At 42.4% G+C, this 26,469-nt stretch overlaps 1 pseudogene; it reads right to left on the bottom strand.

Annotated features, from left to right (window-relative positions):
- Window positions 1-4,265: 4,265 nt before the first annotated feature.
- The window catches only part of LOC141519067 (E3 ubiquitin-protein ligase RNF126 pseudogene), a 38,192-nt pseudogene continuing 15,988 nt past the window's right edge, over window positions 4,266-26,469 (bottom strand).

The following is a 26,469-nucleotide window of genomic DNA, read 5'->3' as shown; positions in this document are numbered from 1 at the left end:
CAAAGCTTCCAAGAAAAATATGAATTGGTATCAGGCTATGGAAGAGCTCAAAAAAAGATTTTGAACATCAAATAAGGGAGGAAGAGAAAAAATTGGGAAGAGAAATGAGAGCAATGCAGGAAAATCATGAAAACCAAATCAGCAACTTGGTTAAAGAATTACAAAAAAATACTGAAGAAAATAACATCTTAAAAACCAGTTCTGGTCAAATAGAAAAAGCAGTCCAAAAGGTCAATGAGGAGAAGAATGACTTAAAAAGCAGAACTGGTCAGATGGAAAAGGAAATGCAAAAACTCTCTAAAGAAACTAATTCCTTCAAATGTGGAAAGAAAGCTGGTGACTTTGTGAGAAATCAAGAAACAATAAAATAAACCAAAAGAGTGAAAAGCTAGAAGAAAACATGAAATATCTCACTGGAAAAACAATTGACCTGGAAAACAGATCCAGAAGAGATAATTTAAAAATTATTGGACTACCTGAAAGTCATGACCAGAAGAAGAGCCTAGACTTAATTTTTCAAGAAATAATCCAGGAAAATTGCCATGAGATCCTAGAAGATGAGGGTAAAATAGAAATTGAAATAATCCACCAATCACCTTTTGAAAGAGATCCCAAAATAAAAACTCCTGGGAATATAATTGTTAAATTCCAGAACTCCCAAGTCAAGGAGAAAATATTGCAAGCACTCAGAAAGAAACAAATTTGTATATCATGGAGCTACAGTCAGAATTACACAGGACCTAGTAGCTTCTACATTAAGGGCTCATAGGGTTTGGAATATAATATTCTGGAAGGCAAAAGAGTTTGGATTATACCCAAGAATCCACTTCCCAGCAAAAGTGAACATTTTCTTTCAGGGGGAAAAGATGTACATTCAATGAAATAGGGGATTTTCAAACTTTCCTTTGAAATGGCCAGAGCTGAACAGAAAGTTTGATCTTCAAATACAGGACTCAGGTGAAGCATAGAGGGGGTGGACAAAAGATTTAATGATATTGAACTGTTTGTATTCCTGCATGGGAAGATGATACTGATAACTCAAATGAACTTTCTCATTTATTAGAGCAGTTAGAAGGAGCATATATAGACAAGGCACAGGAGGAAGCTGAATATTGAAGGCATAATATATTATAAAGATGGAGTCATTGGGTGAGAAAAGAATGTATTGGGATAAAGGGAAAGGAGAGGAAGAAAGGGCTAAGATATTTCACATAAAAGTTTTTGTAATGGATTGGAGGGAGGGAAGGTAAGGAGGAATGAGTGAGACTTCACTCATTTGTAGTGACTCAGAGATGAAATAATATACACACTCAATTGGGTATGGAAATCTATCTTACCCTAGAGGAAAATAGGAGAGGAGAAGTATGGGAGAAAGGGGATGGGGGAGGGGTCATAGGCCATAGAAGTGAGGGAAGATTGTAAGAGAGGTGAGTCAGATACAACACACTTCTGAGCTTCTGAGGAGGGACAAGGTGGAAGGAAGGAGAGAGAGAGAGAGAGAGAGAGAGAGAGAGAGAGAGAGAGAGAGAGAGAGAGAGAGAGAGAGAGAGAGAATAAAATAAATGGGACTGGGGAGGAATAGAATGGAGGAAATATAGCTGTGGGGAAAAATATATTGAAGCAATTTCTCTGATGGAGTTATGATAAAGAATGCTATCCATCTCAAAGACAGAGGTGATAGTATCTGAATGTAGACTGAAACACACTATTTTTCCCCTTCTCACTTTAGTTTTCTTGAGGTTTTTCTTTCTGTGTGAGGGTTGGGTTTACTTTTACAAGACCATTGTAGTAATGGGAAAAAATAAATTTTACAAAAAGGTTGGCACACGCTATTTGAAATCTGTGTGTGACCTGTATAAGAGAAGCCAAGGGAACTACTGTAGAGATAGAGATATTTTGGGCTATTCTGGTCCTCAAGAGCTAGTAAATGGGGGAAACATGAAGAGTGATCTCAGGAAGTTACCTCCCTTGGAACATAAGGGATATAACACCTTGTTTGGGAAGGCAGATACATAGAGACAATGGCTAGGGTAGTGACACTGTAAGGCTGATTCTGGATGGGAGCAGAATGAGTTGAGCCAAACAAAAAACAGAATTCATTTGGAGTAAGACTGAAGCTTGCTTTGGGTGAGAAGTAAAGGGCGGTAACTTTTCATTTTAACTAGTATCTTCAATAACTATGTGCTGAGGAGGAGCATTGTAGTGTAGTGGATAAAGAACTGATCACAGAATTAGGAAGACCTGGATTCAAATCCTTTGCCCATGCATATATGTGTTTATATACATATTAAAGATATATATATATATATATATTTTATATGCATATATGTATGTCGGAGATCTTTGGTAAAGAAAATTCCTCACTGGGAGCTCCCTCCATTGATAAAACCACAAATTCAATAAAACAAAACCAAAAAACCCTCCAAATTCCCAAACTAAGCACTGGGTTCAGTTGTTTTTATGCTGGATATATGGGGAGGCTTGGTGGTTCTCCATCTCCTAGGAAAGAATAAGCTTGGTAACCTCCCAGATTCTCTGAGATCCATAAAGTCAGTCACCTAGATGAGTTCTGGGTGTCCAGATTAGGGGAGGAGATGAGGAAAAAGGCAAAGGAGGATAGATAATGCCAGGGAGGTGAGTTTTTCCACAGCCAGGTCTTCTGGGATTGTTCTGAGACTTCCCAGAACCAGGACATGAGGAAAGAAGCTAACGGCAGGGTCGGGGAGCAGCATGGTGGTGGTGGTGGGGTCCTCCCACTCATCCATTCTTATAACAATAATCATTTCTGTCCCTCTTTTGCTTATATATTTTCCAAATACCATTTTACATGCCTTTGTGGCCACAGAGGATTATATCCTGGTCTCTGGCCTGGGATAAATGATATCTTATTGATATGAGTGAATGTTAGAAGTGGAGCACTATTTTTTAAAATTTATTTTTATTAAAGATATTATTTGAAGTTTTACAATTTTCCCACCAATCTTGCTTCCCCCACACCCCACCCCCGGAAAGCAATCTGTCAGTCTTTACTTTGTTTCCATGTTGTACCTTGATCTAATTTGGGTGTGATGAGAAAGAAATCATATCCTTAAAGAAGAGACAAGAAGTCTAAGAGGTAACAAGATCAGACAATAAGATATCTGTTTTTTTCTAAATTAAAGGGAATAGTCCTTGCACTTAGTTCAAACTCCACAGCTCCTTATCTGGATACAGATGGCACTCTCCTTTGCAGACAGCCCAAAATTGTTCCTGATTGTTGCACTGATGGAATGGGTGAGTCCTTCAAGGTTGATCATAACCCCCATGTTGCTGTTAGGGCATACAGTGTTTTTCTGTTTCTGCTCACCTCACTCAGCATCAGTTCAGCAAATCCCTCCAGGCTTCCCTGAAATCCCGTCCCTCCTGGTTTCTAATAGAACAATAATGTTCCATGACATACATATACCACAGTTTGCTGAGCCATTCCCCAATTGAAGGACATTTACTTGATTTCCAATTCTTTGCCACCACAAACAGGGCTGCTATAAATATTTTTGAGCTAAAACGTCCATTTATTTAATAGCAGTAATAATTTAAAATTATAAAAACCCTTTCTGTTGTTGAGCATTAGAGGGCGAGGTTATAAAGACAGACAGGATGATGAGGAGAGGATAGCTGAAGGGGTAGTGGACAGTTTGCATGTTGGATGGCAATGAAACAGCCACACTCCACTGGCCTTCCCACCCGGGAGCATTGTCTATGTTCCCTCTGAGGGGGTTACAAAGGTTAGGGGAACTGTTGGGGAGAAAGGGGAAAATAAAAAGTATCTCAAATCCACACCATAGAGATGGCCTAGTCACATCCATCCTTCATTTCAAACAACCTGGTACCTGCTAGGATCCAGACTGATGAAATGCAGTTAATGTGACCTGGGGGCTTTGTAAGCCAGAGCAGTGGTAGCCATCAATTGGCAGGAGAGACAGAGCTTCCCTGGAACCGTCAGATGAGTTGGGGACTGGCAGGTAGAGAGGGGGGAAAGGTCTAAAGGCCTTTGGTGCTTCCAGAGTTTGTTGAAAAAAAAAAAGGAAAAAAAAGGTTCTGGGGTCTTGGGGCCTCTCCTGCCCCCTCCCCTCCCCCCACTGCTTCTTGGGTTCAGTGTGGGGTGGGGGAAGATTGGCTGCTCCCTCTCACCAGGAGGCAGATGGGCAATGGACAGGGTACGGTAGGGAGCAAAGGGGAAAGAGGGAAGAAGGTCGGGGGTTGGTTGGACTGGCTGGTGGTGAGATTCACGAGTTGTTTGTTGAGTGTTCATTACTTGGCGAACTGGAGGAGGAGGAGGAAGAAGAGGAAGAGAAGTTCATTCCTGTCAGTCCCGGGGGGTTGTGGCAGTGTTCTGTCCACTTAAGCTTTCCCAACACGCTGGGCAGGTCTCATGCTGTTCCAGCCAGGGGTCCATGCAGCCACCGTGGAATACGTGACTGCAAGGTAATTGGCGGACACATAGTCATCTTGGCATACAGGACGTCCTAACCCTGACCCTACGCGTTCCTCTGCGACTTGTGTGGTGGGAAGGGCTTGTATTTTCTCTTTGTCTGCTGGTGGGGGACCAGTGTTTTCAAACTGATTAAGGAGCTGTGGAATGATCGCAATCAGGCCATTAACACCCCACGCATAGTCCATTGGATTTGAATGCAAAACACCCCAAGGGCCCGATACCAAATTTGATATTGTTGCAGGTGCAATAATTCCACGTACCAGTTGCTGAATACTCCTCAAATGGTTGTCTGTTCTGATCCGTGGGGGCTGTAGCAGAGTTGGAACTATTTTCAGTATTTCTGGTCTCTTCTGGAAGCTCTTCACTAAAACCAGACTCACACCTTGGGCAGATATAATCCGGATTTTGGGCAGATATAATCCGGCGGCCTCAGGGAGATCTCGGCCCAACAGCAGGGGCAGAAGTACCATCCGGGCTGTGGCAAAGCCTCTGCCATTTCCCTTCCCCCCCACCCCTCCTGTAAATATTTTTGTACAAGTGATGTTTTTACCCTTTTTCATCATCTATTCAGGATATAGACCCAGTAGTGGTATTGCTGGGTCAAAGGGTATGCACATTTTTGTTGCCCTTTGGGTGTAGTTCCAAATACTTCTCCAGAAGGGTTGGATGAGTTCAAAGTGGAGCACTATTTTTCAAACTAGCTTATACCAATTAAAATTTGATTCTGCCAGTAACATAAAACCTGGGACATGATTTCTAAGTAGTATTTAATACCTTATAAAAATCAAGTTTTAAATAAATTTTTTAAAATGTCATGTGGTAATTCTGTATGGCACTCTTGCTACTGCCTCTAATGCTTCCTCCATGCTTTTTCCTGGGGTCTTCAATGACCAGGTCACTGTCTTTCCCTTTCTTTCTTTGGCAGTTCCACCAACAGAACCCTCCATCTCTTGGCTCTGTCTGTCCCCCAGATCTGGGACATTCTTCCTTTTCTGTACTAACTAGTGACCTCCCTGGTTTCCTTTAAGTTGCAAGTAGAGTGCCACCTCCTATAGGAAGTCTTCCCAAACCCTCTTAATGCTTGCATCTTCCCTCTCTTCATGTCCTTTAGAGTTAATTTGAGTATTTACACTAGTCAGAATGACTTAGTCGCTCAAAGTCATTCTTAAAATAATATTGCTGTTACTGTACCCAGTGTTCTCTTGGTCCTGCTCATTTCACTCTTCATTATTTTGTGCAAGTCTTCCCATGTTTTTTAAGATCATTGAGCTCATCATTGCAGCAGAATTTTATCATAAACATATACCACAATTGGTTTAGCGATGTCCCAATGGACAGGTATTCCTGCAATTTCCAGTTCTTTGACATCACAAAGAGAGCTGCTATAAACATTCTAGAATATAAAGTTCTTTTCCTTTTCCCCTAATCATCTTTGGAAATAGACCAAATAGACTGGAGGGAAAATGTACCCACAGCAAGCTTTTCAGTTTAATATGTATTAACATTTTCTCCATCACTTCCTTAATTTTAATCAATAAAGAACAATAAATTAAGCCCTGACTAATTGTATTTTCTGATTTTTGAGGTAGATAAATCCACACTGAAAATTTAACAATCAACTACTATACTGGTTCAACAAACACCTGACTCCAGCAAACCACTGGGTCTTGGGACCTCTCAGTTATCACCCAGTGCTTATGTTCTTCACCACCTTGAATGGCATCTTGTTTTGAGGCACCTTCCTTCATGTCTGCAGAGTCAGTTGTATGCTCCCTAGACATTGTGTCCTCTCACTAGTTGTCTGTGCTTGGTTTCCTCTGAGCTATTGTCCAATGAAACCAGGTGGTGCAGCAGATAGAGGGGATAGAGCACCAGCTCTGGAATCAGGAGGACCTGGGTTCAAATTTGACCTCAGATACTTGATATTTACTGGTTGTGTGATCTTGGGTAAGACACTTAATCCCATTGCCCCACCAAAAAACAAAAACAAAACAAAGATCCCCTGGGTCCTCTCTGCCAGTGACCACATTCAGAGGTTGGGCCTTTGTTGTCTGGAGCCCATCCTTCCTTGGGTTATCCATCAGGTAGCATTCCCTCCTTTGTTTTAGGGTTAGTGTTTCCTTGGGTTTGGGTCCAAGAATTTCAGAAGCCTGGAGACTATCACCATCCTGGCAGCAGTGTGGAAACAGACTTGATCGACTCACTGAACCTTGATATCTTTGGGGTGGACCCTACCGATCCATCCTCCTCTGCTTTAGCCTCACCAAAAGTACAATGGAAAATTCCTGTTCTGAGATCAAAGAGCTGATTGGTTTCCAAGTCTGAAAAGGGAGTCAAAGCCAACAGGACATGTGAAAGAAGCCGGGCGATGGAATCTCTTTCATCTTCTCCAATCCTCCTCCTCATGTGGTCCAGCTTATATTTATTTCACTGCATTAACCAAAAAGACAGTAATTTATAAAGTGGTCGGTCATTATGATGAGTAGTCCTGTCAGCTGCCTTGCTTTCCACTCTCATTCCACGTGTCATCCTTGCTTCAGTTTTTGCAGAATTGATTAGAGTTTGTTCTGATCAAAGATCAGCAACCCCCACCAGTCTCCTCCTTCACACTGGGGATTCAGGCCAGGCTATCCACCACCACAGTGTCATAGAAACCCAGGCCCATGTACTTCTCCACTCTCTTCAAAGGTTCTAGGAGTTCTGCTTCCTGTAGGAGCTTGGCATCTATCAGATTGAAGCCCTTTTCTCCCTTCCTGGAATTCATCTGCCCTGGTTTGGGAGACCCTGCTAGGGGGCCAAGTGGAAATTCCCATCCTTCTGGGGAGCTTATTGAGACCTGCTATTGAACTGTCAGACTCCAAACTCCTGAATGGTTTTTATTCAAACCCCAAGGGGCAAGACCAGCTCTCCTTAACCCAAGCAAAGGACATTTCTCCTTTGGCACCATTTACATTTCTCTACCGCTTTGGTATCCAAGCAGAAAGTTCATCCTTCTTTGGCTGGTCATTGGCCTTTGGGCTTTGGGCTGGTCAGTTCCCCTCCCCAATGAGTGGTTAGTTGGCTTCTTCCCATCCTATTCTGATTCATTCCCCCTGCTACATAAGAAAGAGGGTGTACCTTGGTTACGGGATCATTGGGAGAGCATTGGAGATGGGGAAGGTAGACCTGGAACTTCCAAATCTTAATAGACTGTCTAACACTTGGCTCTGCCCAGACACCCAAAGCCAGTGAACAATGTGGTCTCCCTGGAACTCATCAAATCAAGTCAAGCATTTACTTATTAAGCAGAGATTATTTTTAAAAATCCAATTAATCAACAAAACAACAAATCAAATCCCGATTTGTAGCATTTGCCAGTTTCCAAGGTGCAAGTCTTTACATTAAAATTTTAAAATCAGAAACCTCAGTTGGCTTCAGTGTACATCTGTAAAGGAGAGAGAGAGAGAGAGAGAGAGAGAGAGAGAGAGAGAGAGACACGTACACACACAGAGAAAGACAGAGACAGAGACAGAGAGAGACAGAGACAGAGAGAAACAGAGACAGAAGCAGACAGAAACAGAGAGACAGACACACACACATACACACACAGAGACAGAGAGACAGACAGAGAGACAGAGAGACAGAGAGACAGAGAGACAGAGAGACAGAGATTTAACCTGAACCTGAACTCCTTTCCTAGTATACATGAATTATCTCTTAGTTGGTCCAGCTGCCAAGGCAAAAAAAAAAAAGCAATAAAGGAGAGATCAGACTCTGTGGTTTTCCAAACAATATTAATCAAAGTTATTACTTACAAAGGGCTTTAAGGTTCCCCAAACACTTTTCATAAGTTATTTGATCTTCACAACAACCTTGTGAGGTGGATGTTATTATTATCCTCACTTTCCAGATGTGGAAACTGAGGTAGAGTGACTTGCACTGAGCCATACAGCTGCTAAGCATCTGAGGCAAATGAAACTTCCCAGTCAGGAGGTGGAACATTATAGTCTAAGGCAGCCAGGAGGCTGGTGTCACTGGATCATAAAGCACATGGAAAGGGGAGGGTCTAAGAAGACTGGAAAGGTGGAGGGGGGAGAGGAATGTTGTAAAAGGCTTTTTATGTCAGAGGATTTTATATTTGAGGTAATAGGGAGCCACTGAAATTTATTGAATAGGATGATGACATGGCCAGACCTGAGCTTAAGGTAGATTGGTTTGACAACTGATTGGAATAGGGAGAGATTTGAGGCAGGGAGACCCACCCGCAGGGTTGATATGAGGTGATGAGGGTCTACATGGGGTTGGTAGCAGCATCAGAGGAGGTGAGGAGGGGTGTATATAAGAAATGTTATGAAGGTAGAAACAGCTTGGATATAGGGAGGTGAGATGAGGAGCTAAGATGACTGGGAGTCCCCAGGGTCTCCTAACAACTGGTGCATGGTCTCCTTTGCTTTGCATTCACAAGAATGAGCCTCCATCATTTCTCTCAACTTGGTCATTGAAAAGACCAACCAACTCTCCTAGGACCACTTGGGGGTTGTGGTAAGTCTTGCTAGAGCTCTTTCCACCTCTTTGGGACGATTTTGCCCTCTCTCAACAGCTTTGTTGGGGTTACTTCTCCAGTAGTCAGCTAACATATTAGATCACCAAGATCACCAAGATCACCAACAATGTTCCCTTGCATCATAGAATCATTTGTTTCTGTCCTGGTTCTTCTGAAGTTGTGACTCCCTGGCAGGTTTCTGAGAGATGATCTGATTAGGAATATTTTCCTGAATCTGAAACATATAACTTTGCGCAATAGGCTGGGGTGGCTCTCATCTACCCAGTATGGTGGAAAGTCCATTACATTATTCTTTTATTAGAAGGGACACATGCCGACTCCACTGAGATTTTTTCCTGGTCTCCAAATTCTTGACATAGTTAATGATGCGCAGATGAGTTACTCTGGCTGTGGTTCTTATGGATGGGAAGGAATAATCAAGTCAACTAGTCTTTATTAAGAATCTACTACTGGGCAGCTAGGTGGTGCCCTGGAGTCAGGAGTACCTGAGTTCAAATCCAACCTCAGACACCTAATAATTACCTAGCTGGGTGGCCTTGGGCAAGTCATTTAACCCCATTGCCTTGCAAAAAAAAAACAAAAAAAAAAAAGAATCTACTACTAAGACTAGCACTGAGAATTCAACTACTAGCAGAGAGCAGAGTCCTTGTCCTCAAAGGGTTTATATTCTAAGAAGGAAAGACATAAAAGGAAACAACAAAGGGTATGTGAGAAGGTGAGGTATGTTCTAGACTTTTTATACAAACCAAAGCCAGAACTTGCTCTCAAATTCTCTCCCTTGGTCAGAGGGGATCCTGACAAAGAATCCATATATTGAAAAACATTAGCAACAATGGATGCCTTCTGGTTTCTGGTTAGTTATGCCTTGGCATGCCTGGTGAAATGGCTAGTCACCACTATGGTATGACATATTTCTACTATCTCTTTCCAGAGCTGAAAAGTCAATACAGACAAATTCCAAAGGTTCATTGTGCCTATAGTCTTTCAATGTGCAACGTGAGTTGGCAGGGCTTTTCTTTGGGCACACTGAGGACAGGTTTCACATTTTTTTGGTGATCACTGCAGTTGTCTGGGGTCAGTACCATCTGTTTTTTCTTAGCCCTAGGATCCTTTCTTGACCTAAGTCCAATGTCATTATGTGGAGCTTTCATGGCCAGAGAGTGAACTGCTTCCTGATTCCATGTGTGGGATCAGCGACTGTCTAGCATAGTCTCCATTGCACAGATCCAGCTTGGTCTCATTAGGAGAATATTTTCTGATGACCCCAATTTGAATCTTCTAGTCATTTCTGGTTGTATCATTTCTCTTAGTCCTTCATCAGCACTTGGTCCTCATAGACGATTGAGGAAAGGAAGGTCTGTTCATTAAAACAAGGTTCTTAGAAACAGTTGGCCTGTCTTCTGTTGGAAGAACCATTCATTTAATTGTGGCTTAGTCCATCAGGTACCAAATGGAGATCTTCCCTACCATTCTGGTGCTACGTGGCCTTTGGAATTAGGCATCTGTATCCATGATCTACTTCTCTGGCCAGCAGTATATGCTGAAGTTGTAATTGGCCAGTGATGACCCTTCCATCTCTGACTTGTAGCATCTAACTTGGCAATGGTGAACTTGTCAATGGATCGTTGTCAGCCCACATCTGGAGGTCTGCTCCATCCATATATAAAGGCTTTGAATTTTCATGTCCAGCCTGCATAAAAGCAAAGAATTCAAGCTTTTGGATAGGATAATGAATCTGTCAATAAGACCTCTGCTGGTGAATACATTTGGTCTCTGTTGACCATCTGCTAGCTTGCTAGAGGTCAGCTTCCATGTCTTCTAGGTTAGCATCTGTATGACCAACAAAAACATCCTTCCTGACTAGAGCACTGGACTGAAGCTACTAGGATGACAGTCAATAGGGACAAATGTTAAGTCTTAAGAGCACAAGTAAGTGATGATGAAGATATGGAGAGGTGGCTTCTATTCTGAAATATATCTGTGAATTTGAGGGAACTACAAGCTCCCTTGAACCAGCAAGGAGGTGTGGCTGACACTACACTGGCTTCATCAGGAAGGCACTTGCGGGAGCAGGACAATAACCTGCTATACTTTGCTCTTGGCAGATCTCAATTGGAAGAGTGGCTTAAGAGAGACATTGATAAATTGGAGGGTGTCTAGAGAAGGGCAGCCAAGACTGGTGAAGGGCCTTGGGAACATGTTACAAGAAGTTTAGTTGAAGGAAATGGGCATGTTTAGCCTTGGCTCTGGAGGATAACCCAACCTCTACCTAAGTTCTGCCATGGCAGGGCACCTACTTGCTGAGGCAGTCCATTGCATTTAAAATTTTTTATTATTATTTTAACTTAAATTTTTTTTAGCCCATTGCATTTTTGACAATTTTAATTTTTAGGAAAATTAGACCAGAGCTGGTCTCTGTCATATCTCTTCCTCCTTGCAGTCCTTCAGATACATGAAGGCAACTATCATTTCCCCTCCTTTAAGTTAAACATTCTAAATTCTTTGCAATTATGCCCAAAGGGTAATAAAACTCTATCTAGCAATATCACTACTGGGTCTGTACCCTGAAGAGATCATGAAAAAGGATAAAAACATCACTTGTTCAAAAATATTCATAGTAACCCTGTTTGTAGTTGCAAAGAAGTGGAAATCGAGGGGATGGCCATCAATTGGGGAACAGCCAAACAAATTGTGGTATATGTACACGATGGAACACCGTTGTTTTATTAGAAATCAGGAAGGATTGGAATTCAGAGAAGCCTGGAAAGACTTGCATGAACTGGTGCTGAGCAAGATGAGCAGAACCAGAACATTATACACTAAAATAACAACATGGGGGTGAAGATCAGCCTTAATGGACTTGTTCATTCTATCAGTGTTATGTTGAGGAACAATTTTAGGGTATCTGTGATGGAGAAAACCATTTGTATCCAGAGAAGGAATTGTTCAGTTTAAACAAAGACCAAAGTTTATTACCTTCAATTTTTTTTTTTTAGTTTTTTGCAAGGCAGTGGGGTTAAGTGGCTTGCCCAAGGCCACACAGCTAGGTAATTATTAAGTATCTGAGGTTGGATTTGAACTCATGTACTCCTGACTCCAGGGTCAGTGCTTTATCCACTGTGCCACCTAGCTGCCCCTACCTTCAATTTTTAAAAAAGTTTTATTGTGTACTACATAATTTTGCTATCTCTAATATTTTATTTCTTCTTCAAGTGTATGTTTTTTCTCTCAATACACTCAATTTTGATCAATGCATAGCATGAAAACAATGTAAAAATTATCAGATTTGGGAATTCAGGGAAGCCTGGAGAGATTTGCATGAACTGATGCTGAGTGAGATGAGCAGAACCAGAAAAACACTACATTCTAACAGCTACATGAGGGTGATGATCAACCTTGATGGACTCACTCATTCCATCTGTGCAACAATCAGGGACAATTTGGGGCTCTCTGCGATGGAAAATACCATCTGTATCCAGAGAAAGAATTATGGAGTTTGAACAAAGACCAAAGACTATTAACTTTAATTTAGGAAAAAAACCTGATATCTTATTGTCTGATCTTGCTATCTCTTATACTTTATGTTTCTTCCTTAAGGATAAGATTTCTCTCTCATCACATTCAATTTGGATCAATGTATATCATGGAAACAATGTAAAGACTAACAGACTGCCTTCTGTGGGGGTGTGGGGAGAGGGAAGTAAGATTAAGGGAAAAATTGTAAGACTCAAAATAAATAAAATCTTTAATTTAAAAAAGTTATCAGATTGCCTTCTGTGGGGGGAAGGGGGAGGGAAGGGAGGGGAGAAGAAAAATTGTAAAATTCAAAATCTTACAAAAAATGATCAGCAGAAACTATTATTGTATATAATTGGAAAACAAATAAAATATTTAAATAATAAAAAAATTCCCAATTCTTTCAAAGATCCCTCTCTTATCCTGGTGGCCTCTTCCTGGCTCTTGCATTTCCTTCCTAAATAGTCCTGCTCAGAATGTAAAGCAATCCCCCTGATGTTGTTGGACCAGGGCACCATACCAGGGGACCTTCAGAAATCAGAAGTCAGTTCATTCAACACAGCCCAAGTCTGAGGCTGAGAAGGTCTTTCTAGATCATTGATGATACTGGGTGAAGACCCCAGAAATAAAGGACTTTTGGAATTCAGAGAAAGGAGAGGCCACCTTTACAAAGAAGGCCAAGGAAGGCTGAAGTTACACAGAAGATGTCAAATTGAAGTTGGGCCTTGAAGGATGAGTGCAATGCCTGAGGGGTGGTAAAGTGATCTGGAATGTTCCATAGCCAAAGAGATGATGGTGTCATCTCTTGTTTGGGGACAGTGAACAAAAGATGGAGGGAATGGGAAGGAGAAGAGGGTAGACCAGCCCAGCCCCTTTATTTTACTAAGGAAGAACTGAGCTCCAGAGAAGGGGAATGACTCTGCCACAGTCACAAAGAAGCAAAGGGCTCTTCACAGTCTATCGAAGATACCCTTAGAATCCTGCCTGTCCCTGTCATGCTTGGGAGGTAGTGGAGGGAGGGTGGTTTCCTGGTTGGAACCTTGGCCAAGAACTAAGATGCAGGGAAATCTTCAGGAAAGTTTGGTCCAGATGCCCACAATTTAAACTTTCCACTGTGACAGGATCTTGGTGGTAGAGCAGCTCCTGGCATGAGTATTTGTGATGACAAAGGGAGACACTGGCATTCCTCCTAGAGTAAGTTGGCAAACTCAAAAATGTTCTTAAAAAAACTCAATTGTCTTTTTTGCCCATATAAGATGAGCTGGCCCAGAGGGAGTTGTGCCCCAGACAGCCTGGAGGGGATCCCTCACTGCCTTCTACATTCTGGAGCAAGAGCCAAAGACTGAGAGGGGGAGAGGGAAGCCTGCCAGGTGGCAGCCAACAGCTATTGAGCAAAGCCTGGGCATCCTCAGGGACAATGACCTTTGTGCCAACCAGAGACAGCCCCCACCCTTGGGTCCCCCTCTGAGACTCTCCAGGCAGGAAGAGCAGCAGACAATGATGTGCTCCTTCTGTGGGCAGAGCCCTGGCCCCAACAATGGGAGAGTTGCCAAGTTTACCTGAGGCCCCTAGGGTACTGTCTAAGATGCAGATCCTACAAAAACTCAGAGAAGTAGCAGCAGAATCACTTCTGCCTTGGACAGAGGCAGTGTGGCTTAGTGGGATGGGTCATGGCTCTGACCAGGACAGCGGCAGAGTGGAGCTGTGGATGGGCCAGGGCCTCTGACTTGGCCTCTGACTCAGTCAATTGCTCTGTGACTTTGGACAGTCAATCTCTGGATCCCAGCTTCTTCTTCTGTAAAATGAAGGGGTTGGAAGAAGGGACCTCTAAGGTCTCTCTCAGTACAAAATCTGTCATTCTGGGACCCTATCATACATCAGAGAACGTAGTGAGTCAGTCACTAATCACTATTAAGCATTTATTACATGGAGGATGTGGGGCAGCCAGGTGCTCAGTGGACAGAGCATCGGGTCTGGAGTCAGGAAGACATGAGTTCAAATTGGGCCTCAGACATTTCCTCACTGTGTAACCCTGGGCAGCTTCACCTTCTTTGCCTCAGTTTCCTTACCTCTAAAATGAGCTGAAGAGGGAAATGGCCAACCACTCTAGAATCTTTGCCAAGAAAACCCCAAATGGGGTCACAAAGAGTTGGATGTGACTGGAAAGACTGAACAATAGTATCACATAGAAGGTAGAGAGCTAAACCTGGATCAGGTTCAAATCCCACTTAGACTAGTTTTTCACAACAGGGCAAGTCATCATTTAATCTCCCAAGACTCAGTTTTCTCATCTGTAAATTAGGGATAATAATATTTGCAGCTCCTCTGACATGGGCATTGTGAATCCCCAAGCACCACAGGGATGTCAGGTTTTAGAAATGGAGCAGAGGGTTACACAATGTACCAGTGGAAGGGCATGGGTCAGAGAAGCTCTCTTTGGGGAGGTGGCACTTGATTTGGGTTTGAAAGGAGGGGGAGTGAAACCTGTGAGTGTGAGTGGGGGAGGCATAGGATCATAGGATCCTAGACCCAGGGCAGGAAAGACCTCAATAGCCAAATGTGTCTGCTCATCTTATAGGTGGGGAAACTGAGGCACGGAGAGGCTATCCTAGACCCAGGGCAGGAAAGACCTCAATAGCCAAATGTGTCTGCTCATCTTATAGATGGGGAAACTGAGGCACAGAGAGGCTATCTGACCTAAAGTTATATAGGGAATATGCATCAGAGGTGGGACCTAAGCCAGGGATGCCAACTACTCAAAGGAATCAGAGAACAGGGCATGGTCAGGGAGCAAAAGGGCTGCAGCTGTGGCAGTGGCTGGTCCAGGGTCCCCCCTAGGAATCATTTGAGATTATATAATTCTGAGCAAGGAAGATTCTTAAGACTCAGTCCCAACTCATGGTGGTATCTTGGATGCCTTAGCTCTGTGGTGAGGGAGCCCCTTACAGATCTGAGGACCCAAGGTCAGGACTCCTCATTGAGTCCAATCTCTCCATTTTCTAGATGAGATAAATGAGATCCAGAAAGGGGAAGCAATTCACCTGAAGCCAGAAATGAGGCTGGAGTTTGCAAAGGAACTTGAAAGCCAAGCAAAGGCATGGGAGCTTAACCCAGCAAAGGCAAACCATAATCAGCTCCTTGTTGTAGCCATGTTGGAGGATGAACTCACTCCCAAGATATGTACAGGAGGGTGAAGGTAGCTGGGTACAGCTCCAGGGATGCCATGCCCGGGCAGGACTTTTCTGTCCACCATGCCCCGCCATGTTGACTGACACTGGTGGAGTCCTCCATTCTGCCCCAGCCAGTACACACATATGGGACCCTCAGGGCTTCCCTCTGTCAAGGGAGGGGGTCAAGGATTGTTGCTTTAGAATGCAAGTCTTGTTCTTGTCTCAGTCAACAAAATGAAGCGGGAGGGAAGGTGAGACTTAAGGAAGCAGGAGGTTTATTTCTTCTTGCCTTGGAGAGCAGAGATCTCTGAGCTTTGAGAAATAGCAAAAGTGTGGACCTATATGCTGATCTCTCCTGCAGATGGGTGCTTTGCCCCATGTTTAGTTGGTCTTGGAGGGAGGGAGACAGGGAGAAGGTCCAGCTACTTCTGGCTCTACGTTGCGGCTTCCACAATGGCAGAGTGAAGAAGGGAAGGGGCGGCTAAGCCATATGGAAGTCATTAGGGCTGGGGGAGAGAGAGAGAGAGAGAGAGAGAGAGAGAGAGAGAGAGAGAGAGAGAGAGAGAGAGAGAGAAACAGAAGCAGGAGGAGAGAGAAAGAGAGAGAAAAGGGAAAGAGAGAGAAAGAGAGGAAGGGTATGAGAGAGAAAAAATGGAGAGAAAGATTAAAAAGACAAAGAAAGAAGAGGGAGGAGAGAAAGAGCCAGGGAGACTAGAGCTGTCAAGGTTGGGAAGAAGGATGACTGATAGTTTCTCTCCCTGCCCCCCATATATTCTCATTTCACCCTCCTCCCTTACTCTTTTTTTACTTCCTGCTCCCAAAGAGAGTGGGTTGCCCTCCCAAAACTTATCTCTAATCTTAAAAATTACATTCATGTTTCAGTTTAATTAGTTCTGAATGCTGGCGTGATAAGGTGATGGAGCCCAGCTGCCTCTGATCAGAGGGAGTCATTATTGTGAAGCCAAAGAGAAAGGGGTAGGGGATGGTGGCCAGGCTGGGTATTCTAAGAGACTGAAAAGAAAGGGACAGAAAGCAGGGACTCTGCCCGAAATGTCAGAGGAAGAGGTGATTCTCCCTGGTTGGGAGCTGCTGAGCCATGTGGAAGTTCAAGGCATTGTTATATTTGACAGATTTCCCAAAATGAGATCAAGGATGCATGGATCTTGTCCTCTACTTCCCCCCACCACCCAGGTTAACACAACGGAAGTCTAAAAAACATCCTATGTGGTGGGACTGTAGTTTTGTCTTGGGGGTCCCTTGGTCCTTCATTGTTATCTGCAAGGGCAGTTGGGTGGCACAGTGGATAGAGCACTGGCCTTGGATCCCGGAGGATGGGAGTTCAAATTCAACCTCAGACACTTGCCACTAACTAGCTATGTGACCTTGGGCAAGTCACTTAACCTTGATTGCCTGGCATCCAGGGCCATCTCCAGTTGTCCTGATTCATATCTGGTCACTGGATCCAGATGAGTTTGGAGGAGAAAGTGAGACTGGTGACTTGCACCCCCCTCCCTCCCTGCTCAAACCCAATTCACATGCTTGTCATGGTATCAACTTCCAGATATTGTGATCTTCTTCAAAATTCAATTATTATTGTCCTCCACAAATGGGCAGAGAGATGCCTCCATGGGAGGGGAAGAGTGAGGTCTCCTAGAGAGTAGATTGTGATTGGTGGGGGAAGGAGTGTGGTCAGACAAGGCAGGGGATGGCCAGCTCCTCCTCTCCGAAGAAGTTCTGCAAGTAAACTTTTTCATCTTGTGCAAACAGTTCTCAGACAGCTGACCAGACCATGTTAATTAATCCTTATTAAAAACAAGGACTGGGGCGGCTAGGTGGCGCAGTGGATAAAGCACCGGCCCTGGAGTCAGGAGTATCTGGGTTCAAATCCAGTCCCAGACACTTAGTAATTACCTAGCTGTGTGGCCTTGGGCAAGCCACTTAACCCCACTGCCTTGCAAAAACCTAAAACAAAAACAAAAACAAAACAGAAAAAAACAAAAACAAAAAAACAAAAAAACCCCCAAGGATTGTTGAAGACCCTACTGTGTACAAGACAACAAATCCATTAAAAAGTGCCCACTATATGACGGGTACAAGTGTGCCTCAGTTCATTTCACTTTGCAGATTTTACTGAAGTTTTGAGGCAACCCTGCCTCCAGCTAGACAACTGGTGCCATTTTTTCAGTAACATGTGCTCACATCATGTCCCTCTGTTTTTTGTAATTCTCAAAATATTTCAAACTAATGGAAATTGAGGGGATGCTCATCCATTGGTGATGGCTGAATAAGTTATATGTGAAATGTTATGGAGTACTATTGTTCTATAAGAAACCATGAATGTTCAGACTCTAGAGAATCATGGAAAGAATTATAGGATTTGATACTGAGTGGGGGGGGCAGAACCAAGAGAACACTGTACACATGAACAACAACATTGTGACTTAGCTCCTCTCTGCAGTACAGAGAGCTTGGACAACCCTAGGTGATCTACTATGGAAAATGCTAGCCCCATCCAGAGGAAAACTGAAAAAAAACCCAAAAAGCTGCAGAACCCGAAGAAATATTATATTTACTTTTTAAATTTTCTCTTATGTTTTTCCTTCCTGTTTCATGGTTTTCCTTCTTTTCCCTTAGTTCTAATCCCTCAACACAGAAAATGACTAGTATGTAAACATGTAAAACACAAATGTTCATATACAATTGTTCCCCACTGAGGGAGGGGGATGGGAAGGGAGGGTGAAAGAAGAAAATTGAGTAACTTATAAATATGCATGTGGATGAATGTTGAAAAATTTCATATCATGTAATTGAAAAAAAGAAAATGTCAATTAAGAAAAAAGGAAAACAAGATTTCAAACTTCATCATGATTATGTCTGTTATGGGGATCTGTGAACAGTGATCTTTGATGTTAACTATTGTAATCATTGGGGGCATCATGCACATCGTGTGTGTGTGTGTGTGTGTGTGTGTGTGTGTGTGTGTGTGTGTGTGTGTGTGTGTGTATTCTGGCTGATCCACCCACCAGTCATTCCCCTCTCTTTGGGCCGCCTTTGAGATGCAAAAATATCAAAGAATATTATATAAATTTAGTTGGTAAAATAGCTCTAGATGTACTGAGGGCAAAATGCTATCAAACAGCCTCACAGGGCCCCAAGACATATTTCATGAAAGGAAAAAATTAAACAGGGGCAGCTCAGTGGTGTAGTGGATGGAGCACTAGCCATGAGGTCAGGAGGACCTGAGTTCAAATTTGACTTCAGATACTTAATAATTGCCTAGCTGTGTGATAGTGGGCAAGTCACTTAACCCCATTGCCTTAAATAAAAATTAAAAAAATTAAAAGAAGAGTCAATCGAAGTAACAAACTTCATTGCTCATTTTAAGAAATTGCTCCAGCCTCCCCAGCCTTCAGGGACCACCACCCTGAGCAGTCAGCTTCCAAGACCCTCCACCAGCAAAGATGGTGACTTACTGAAAGCTCAGATGAGTATTTTTTTAAATTAGTTCTATTAGACTGTTCAAGGAATGACTCTGAGAGGAAGTAAAACAGTAATCTGCCTCTGGCAATAAGGGTTCCCACACTTGGGTGACTCTATCAATTGTAAAGAATAGAAAGGGTCTAGATCAAATGAGGACTTCCATTCATCACTGAGCCCTGGATGTCTCTACTGGCAGGTCTTAGAAGAGAGCAGGAAGACTCTCCAGGATAGCCTCCTGGGGCTCAGCAAGAGAGTAGTAGGGTTCCCTTTCTGTCCTGCATTGCTTCTATTTGGGGGGTAAAATAAGCAAATGGGGACATTGGGCACACAGGGAATGCCAACACTGTGGAAAGTTTTCAGTTCGGTCAAGGGCAGCAGATGGTTGGCTATCCAGAAGGATATGCCGGGTGAGGACAGCTGGGCAAAGTGTTCAAGGGGTCATGGACTGGTACTTGGGTCAATTGAGCATACAACACTTATTTCTCACAACATGCTTCAGATGAGACTGGAGACAGGGCTGAGGAAAGGCTGGATATGTTGGGGGTTGGTCCTTTTTCAAAATGACAATCATATCTTTTATAATGAGTCATTTACCAGTCATTACTGTGAAAGCCTGGTGGGCCTGAAGCATCTACCCACAACTGGGTTGCACAGAAGATAGAATGTTAGACTTGGTATCCTAAAAGACCTAAATTCACATCCTGTCTCAGATACATTCATTTGGGTCCAGTCAAGGGAACTGATTAGCAAAATTTCAGTTTGAGTATTTACATCTTAGAAACAGGCAAAGGCAACAAATCAGTGTTCAATTTAATGGCTTCTGGATTATTCAGACTTAAGAAAGTAAAGGAGAAAATGTTTGTGAAACAGATTAAACTTCAAAGTTTGTAGTGAGTACGCTTTCATTTTTGGAGAACCAGTTGTTCAACATATACCAACACCCAATAGCTGGGACTCTACCACACTCACCAGGATGGCAAGTGGGAAAGAATATAAAATTGAGGAGGGTAGGATGGAGTGCTCACAATGGACAGCCAAAAAGCTGGGTTCAAGACCACCTTCCATTCTGTGGGAAAATTATGAGACCAGCAGCCTGTGGAACCCAATAGCTCTTTGGGAGCCTTCCCTCTTTCTTTGGCATAGAACCTAGAACAGCCTTAAACTTTCTCTTGGGAGTGGGGGATGTTTCCTAGTTACCCCTTGGTTTTTCCCCCTCTCTCTTTTCCCATCCATCATGGTGGATGGTGTAGGAGAGGAAAACATTGCTCATCCCTTCTAAGGTATAGGAATTTAATAGCTTGATTTCTGTGTTAATTTTCAGGTTTATGCTTTATAAACTCTTATTTTTAGAATTTTTTTCATCAATAACATGTCTAAACAATTTTTAACATTTGCTATTTTAAATTTAGAGTCCCAGATTATACCCTACCTCTCCTCAAACCTCATTGACAAGATAAACAATTTGACATACATTATATAGGTGAAATCACTTAAGACATATTTCTATATGATATGTTGTGAAACAAAACATAGAACCCCAATCCCCCCCAAAAAAAAACAAGTAAAAAAAGTTTTAAAAGTATGCTTCAATCTATATGCATGTTCTATCAGGTTGCATTTTCATCGTGTTTGTTGGAACTGTCTTGGATCATTGTATTACAGAGAATAGGTAAATCAGTCAAAATTAATGTTTGTCCAATATCCCTACTACTGTGTACAATGTTCTGGTTCTGACATTTCACTTTGCATCAGTTTGTGTAAATTTTTCAGGTATTTCTAAGAAAATCCTGCCCATCATTTCTTTTTTTAAAATTTTTGTTTATTTAAGGTAATAGGGTTAAGTGACTTGCCCAAGGTCACACAGCTAGGCAATTATTATGTGTCTGAGATCAGATTTGAACTCAGTTTCTCCTGACTCCAGGGCTGGTCCTCTATCCACTGTATCATCTAGCTGCCCCCCCCCCCCATCATTTCTTTTTTTTTCTTTTCTGGTTTTTACAAGGCAATGGGGATAAGTGACTTGGCCAAGGTCACACAGATAATTATTAAGTGTCTGAGGCCAAATTTGAACTCAGGTACTCCTGACTCCAGGGTCGGTGCTCTATCCATTGTGCCACCTAGCCACCCCTCCATCATTTCTTAAACACTTAACCATTATCAGAAGCCAAGCCATAACTCGAACCCTGACCATAACCTAAACCTGAACCCTAACCCAAACCCTAAATTCTAACCCTAACCACAACCAAAATCCTATGCTTAAACATACCTAAACCCTAGGCATAAATTCTAACGTTAACCTGAACACTAACTCTAAAACTAACCCTAACTTGTCTAACACTAACCCTAACTCAAACTTTAACCCTAACTATAACACAAACCCTAAGCCTAATGCTAAATTCTAACCCTGCACCTAAAACTAACCATAATGATAATCCTAAAGCTAAATTCTAACCCTAAATTCTAACACTAAATTCCAATTTGAACCCTGAACCTAATTTGAACCCTATATTCCAGACACTATCAAAAATCCTGACTCTAACCTTAATCCTAATTCTAACCTTAAACCTAACCCTGGCCCCTAAACTAAATCAAACCCTAATCCTAACTCTGATCCTGACCCAAAATTCTAAACCTAACCTAAATCATAAATTCTTTTTCTTTTTTCTTTTTAGGTTTTTGCAAGGCAAATGGGGTTAAGCGGCTTGCCCAAGGCCACACGGACAGGTAATTATCAAGTGTCTGAGACCCGATTTGAACCCAGGTACACCTGACTCCAGGGCCAATGCTTTATCCACTGCGCCACCTAGCTGCCCCCAAATCTTAAATTCTTAAACATTTGCCTTAACCCCCAAAATCTCTATCTCTAACCCTAATCCTAATCCAAACTCAAACCTTAACATTAACCCTACCCCGATCCTAACCCTAACTCTAAATTCTCTAACCTTAACTCTAACCCTAATTCAAACCCTAACACTAGCCTTAACCATAAATTCACCTCCCAACTCTAATATTAACCATAATCCTAAACCCAAATGTAAATTTTTTCAAGATTTTATTTATTGTGAGTTTTACAATTTTCCCCCTAATCTTGCATCCCTGCCCCCACCCCCCCACAAAAGGCAGTCTGTTAGTCTTTACATTGTTTCCATGGTATACCTTTATCTCAGTTGAATGTGATGAAAGAGAAATCATATCCTTAAGGAAGAAAAATAAAGTGTAAGAGATAGCAGAATTACATAATAAGAATACGGCTTTCCCCCTAAATTAAAGGTAATTGTCCTTGGTCTTTGTTCAAACTCCACAGCTCTTTCTCTGGACACAGATGGTATTCTCCATTGCAGACAGCCCCAAATTGTCCCTGATTGTTGCACTGATGGAATGAGCAAGTCCTTCAAGGTTGCTCATCACCCCCATGTTGCTGTTAGGGTGTACAGTGTTTTTCTGGTTCTGCTCATCTTGCTCAGCATCAGATCATGCAAATCCCTTCAGGCTTCCCTGAATTCCCATCCCTCCTGGTTTCTAATAGAACAATAGTGTTCCATGACATACATATACCACAGTTTGCTAAGCCATTCCTCAATTGAAGGACATTTACTTGATTTCCAATTCTTTCCCACCACAAACAGGGCTGCTATGAACATTTTTGTACAAGTGATGTTTTTACCCTTTTTCATCATCTCTTCGAGGTACAGACCCAGTAGTGGTATTGCTGGATCAAAGGGTATGCACATTTTTGTTGCCCTTTGGGCATAATTCCAAATTGCTCTCCAGAAAGGCTGGCCAAATGTAAATTCTAACCCTAACCCAAACCCAATCCCTAATGCTACCATAAATTTGCCTCCCAATCCTAACCCTAGCTCTAGTCCTAACTCTAATCCTAACCCTAACCCATACTCCAACTGTCCTAATAATTAGAAAGTACTTGAGTTATAAATTTCATCTTCTCATGTTAAAAATATAAAAATGTTTAACCTTATTGGATCTCTTATGCTTTCTCTTGCATGTTTACCTTTCTATGCTTCTCCTGAGTCTTAAATTTGGACATCAGGTTTTCTTTTTATCAGGAATGCTTGAAAGTCATCTTTTATTGAATATTAATTTTCCACCTGAAGAATTTTCCTCAGTTTTGCTGAGTAAGTAATTTTTGGTTATAATCCTAGCTATTGTGCCCAACCAAGTATCATATTCCAAGTTCTCTGATTCTTTAATGTAGAAGCTGATAAATCTCGTATTATCCTGCTTGTGCTCCACAATATTTGGATTGTTTCTTTTTTTGTCTACTTTTAATATTTTCTACTTGAATTGGGAACTCTGAAATTTGGTTATAATATTCCTGGGAGTTTTCATTTTGGGATCTCTTTCAGTAGATGAGCAGTGGACTCTTTCATTTTCCATTTCACCCTCTGATTCTAGAACATTAGGTCAGTTTTCCTTGATAATTTCTTAAATGATGATATCTAGGATTTTTTTCCTTTGGTCTTGGGCTAGAAAATTATTTCACCTTATCCTTTTATGGGTTCTGCTTCAACAGAATTTGTTTTTAGGCATTTAAAAATCTTGGGGGAGCCTAGGTGGCGCAGTGGTAGAGCACTGGCCCTGGAGTCAGGAGTACCTGAGTTCAAATCCGGCCTCAGACACTTAATAATTACCTAGCTGTGTGGTCTTGGGCACTTAACCCCATTGCCTAGCAAAAACCTTAAAAAAGAAAAAGGAATCTTGGAGAACTCAGGTGAATCCCTGCCTTTTTTCCACCATCTTGACTCTGCTCCCTTTCCCTTTTATTTTTTATTTTACTTTTTTTTTTAGTTTTTGCAAGGAAATGGGGTTAAGTGACTTGCCCAAGGCCACACAGCTAGGTAATTATTAAGTGTCTGAGGCCAGATTTGAACTCAGGTACTCCTGACTCCAGGGTCGGTGCTCTATCCACTGTGCCACCTAGCCGCCCCTCCCTTTCCTTTTTAAACTCTTATTATGAACCTTGCTGGCTAACCACCATGAGACTGTCTGTCTATGCAAGAGTGGAATTGAGGGAGGGGAAGCCAAATCCCAGGGCAGCTAGGTAGCACATAGATTTCTGGAAGACCTGAGTTCAAAAGCGGCCTCAGACACTTTAGATATGTTACCCTGGGCAAGTCACTTAGCACTGTTTGCTTCAGTTTCATCATCCATAAAATGAACTGGAGAAGGAGGCATACATGTGACCAATTCTTGAGGGGCCCTGGCCAAGCTTCTCAATGTCTTCCCAGTTCAATTGATTCCCTCCCTCTCTTCTTTTCCAGCTCTTCTTCATATTTTGTCTTCCTCTATGAGAATGGAAGTCTCTTGAGGACAGGGATCAACTAGAATTCTGGCATTTGGATCCCTAGTGCATAGCCCATTTGCTGGCACACAGCAAGAGCCTGCCTGGCAGCCTGCCTGTCTAGCATTTCTCTTTTCCCCTCTTCATGTTCTATTTCTGCCTCCTTCCCTTCACCCCATGCCTGGTCGGCCTTCTTTTCTGAGCTCTGACTTTCCCAATCTTGTGCTTCCCTCCAGTCCTGGGTTGGGCACTACCTCCTCTGGAAAGCCTTTCCTCCTTTCCTGCTGACCCGTGATCTTTGCATTTGGTATATTTTCTGACCTGAGTACATATTGCCTCCCCTAGGCTAGACTCAATGAAGCTGCACACTTTACAAAGTCAATAGCATTTATGAAGAGCCTGCTGTGTGCCAGGTCCTGTAGATATGGAGGCAAAAATGAAACATGCCTGGACAGATTGCATTTAGGAGCAAGAGTGGCCCTGCCTCACCCAGAGTCCCCAAGCAGAAATGGTTCCATTGGGTTTATACCCCATTCAGGCTTTTCAGCTTGGGCTCATTATGCTCAAACCAATTTCAAAAGGAAATAAGTCAAGAGTATGAATAATTTTGAATATATTGCCAATAAATTGCATACATCTTCTCTCTTATTGGTCCACCCTCAATCAGCAATCACTGAGAAAAAAAGAAACAAATGACAATCCAAATTTCCTCTCCTTCTTTGAGTTTACTCTTGTTATTTTCAATCATTTTTTCTTCTTTCTGATCGCATTTGAGGTTTTCTTGGCAAAGATACTGGAGTAGTTTGCCCTAGCAAGTCTGATTAATCCCAGTGTGCAGCAAATTCTGAATCTGCTAGGTATTTGCATAATAATGGGCAAGTCACTTCTGCCTATCCCTCCATTCTCTCATCTATAAAATGGGACACTGAAATTAGTGACCTCTGACTCCATACACATGATCCTAGGGGTTATGGGGTGTTCAAGGGGGACCAGCACCTCTGGTGAGAGTACAGCTCTGGTGTCCACCTGGCACTTATCTCTCACATGTGGCTCCTAGAAGTGGCTAGACTCTGGTATCATCTCAGCAGATGCTCTAACCCAGGTTGAGGGTAACCTCAATTACCCTCCAACCCTTCAAATACATGAAAACTTCCCCTTATAGAATGAGTGCATGAGAACAATTTGTTCCAATGGCCACAAAGGTGGCTTCGGGGGGTCGGGCTATCAAAAATCATCTTTTCTTTGGTCCTGCCACTGGATATTGATGACTTTGGAAGAGAGAATGAGACTGAAGACTTTGTGCAGCTCTGCCTCCCTTCAATCCACTATATTGAATGAAGACATCACCTGGTGATCTCATCGGTCCCCTTCAAAAATGAAAGACAAACAACAATATGATCCTAATATTTGGCAAAATTAGTTAAGTCCTTTCACTCTCAAAAATGGGAATACTAAGGCCCAGATGAGGCTTTTAAGTTATGAAGGAGCAGGCCTGGAAAGTGAACAGGGAATGGGATTCCATTGATCTTTATATCACACCTGAATTGCTTCCTGTAATTTAGTCTCAAAATATGTATTTTGAAGAGAGAAAAAAGAGAATGTGGTCTGTGTTTCACAAAGCAGAATCATAAGATCTTTTAATAATCTAGTTCAGGGGCAGCTAGGTGGCGCAGTGGATAGAGCACTGGCCCTGGAGTCAGGAGGAACTGAGTTCGAAGCTGACCTCACACACTAAATAATTAGCTAGCTGTGTGGCCTTGGGCAAGCCACTTAACCCCATTGCCTTGCAAAAAAAAAACCTAAAAAAAAATAATCTAGTTCAATCCAATCTAGTCTAATCCAAATCAGTTCAAGTCAGGTCAGGACAGTTCTTCTCAGTAGATTACTGGTAAACCAGGGATCCTTTAGGAGTCTTCGCAAAGTCCTAATTACAAACCAGCTAACTGGTGCCATCTTGTGGCCATCACCCATCCTGCATGAGGGATGG

Source organism: Macrotis lagotis, chromosome 3, assembly GCF_037893015.1.
Source record: "Macrotis lagotis isolate mMagLag1 chromosome 3, bilby.v1.9.chrom.fasta, whole genome shotgun sequence".
In the NCBI taxonomy this organism is placed as follows: Eukaryota; Metazoa; Chordata; class Mammalia; order Peramelemorphia; family Peramelidae; genus Macrotis; species Macrotis lagotis.
The sequence above is the reverse complement of the archived record's forward strand: the minus strand, read 5'-3'. Positions and strand labels throughout refer to the sequence as shown.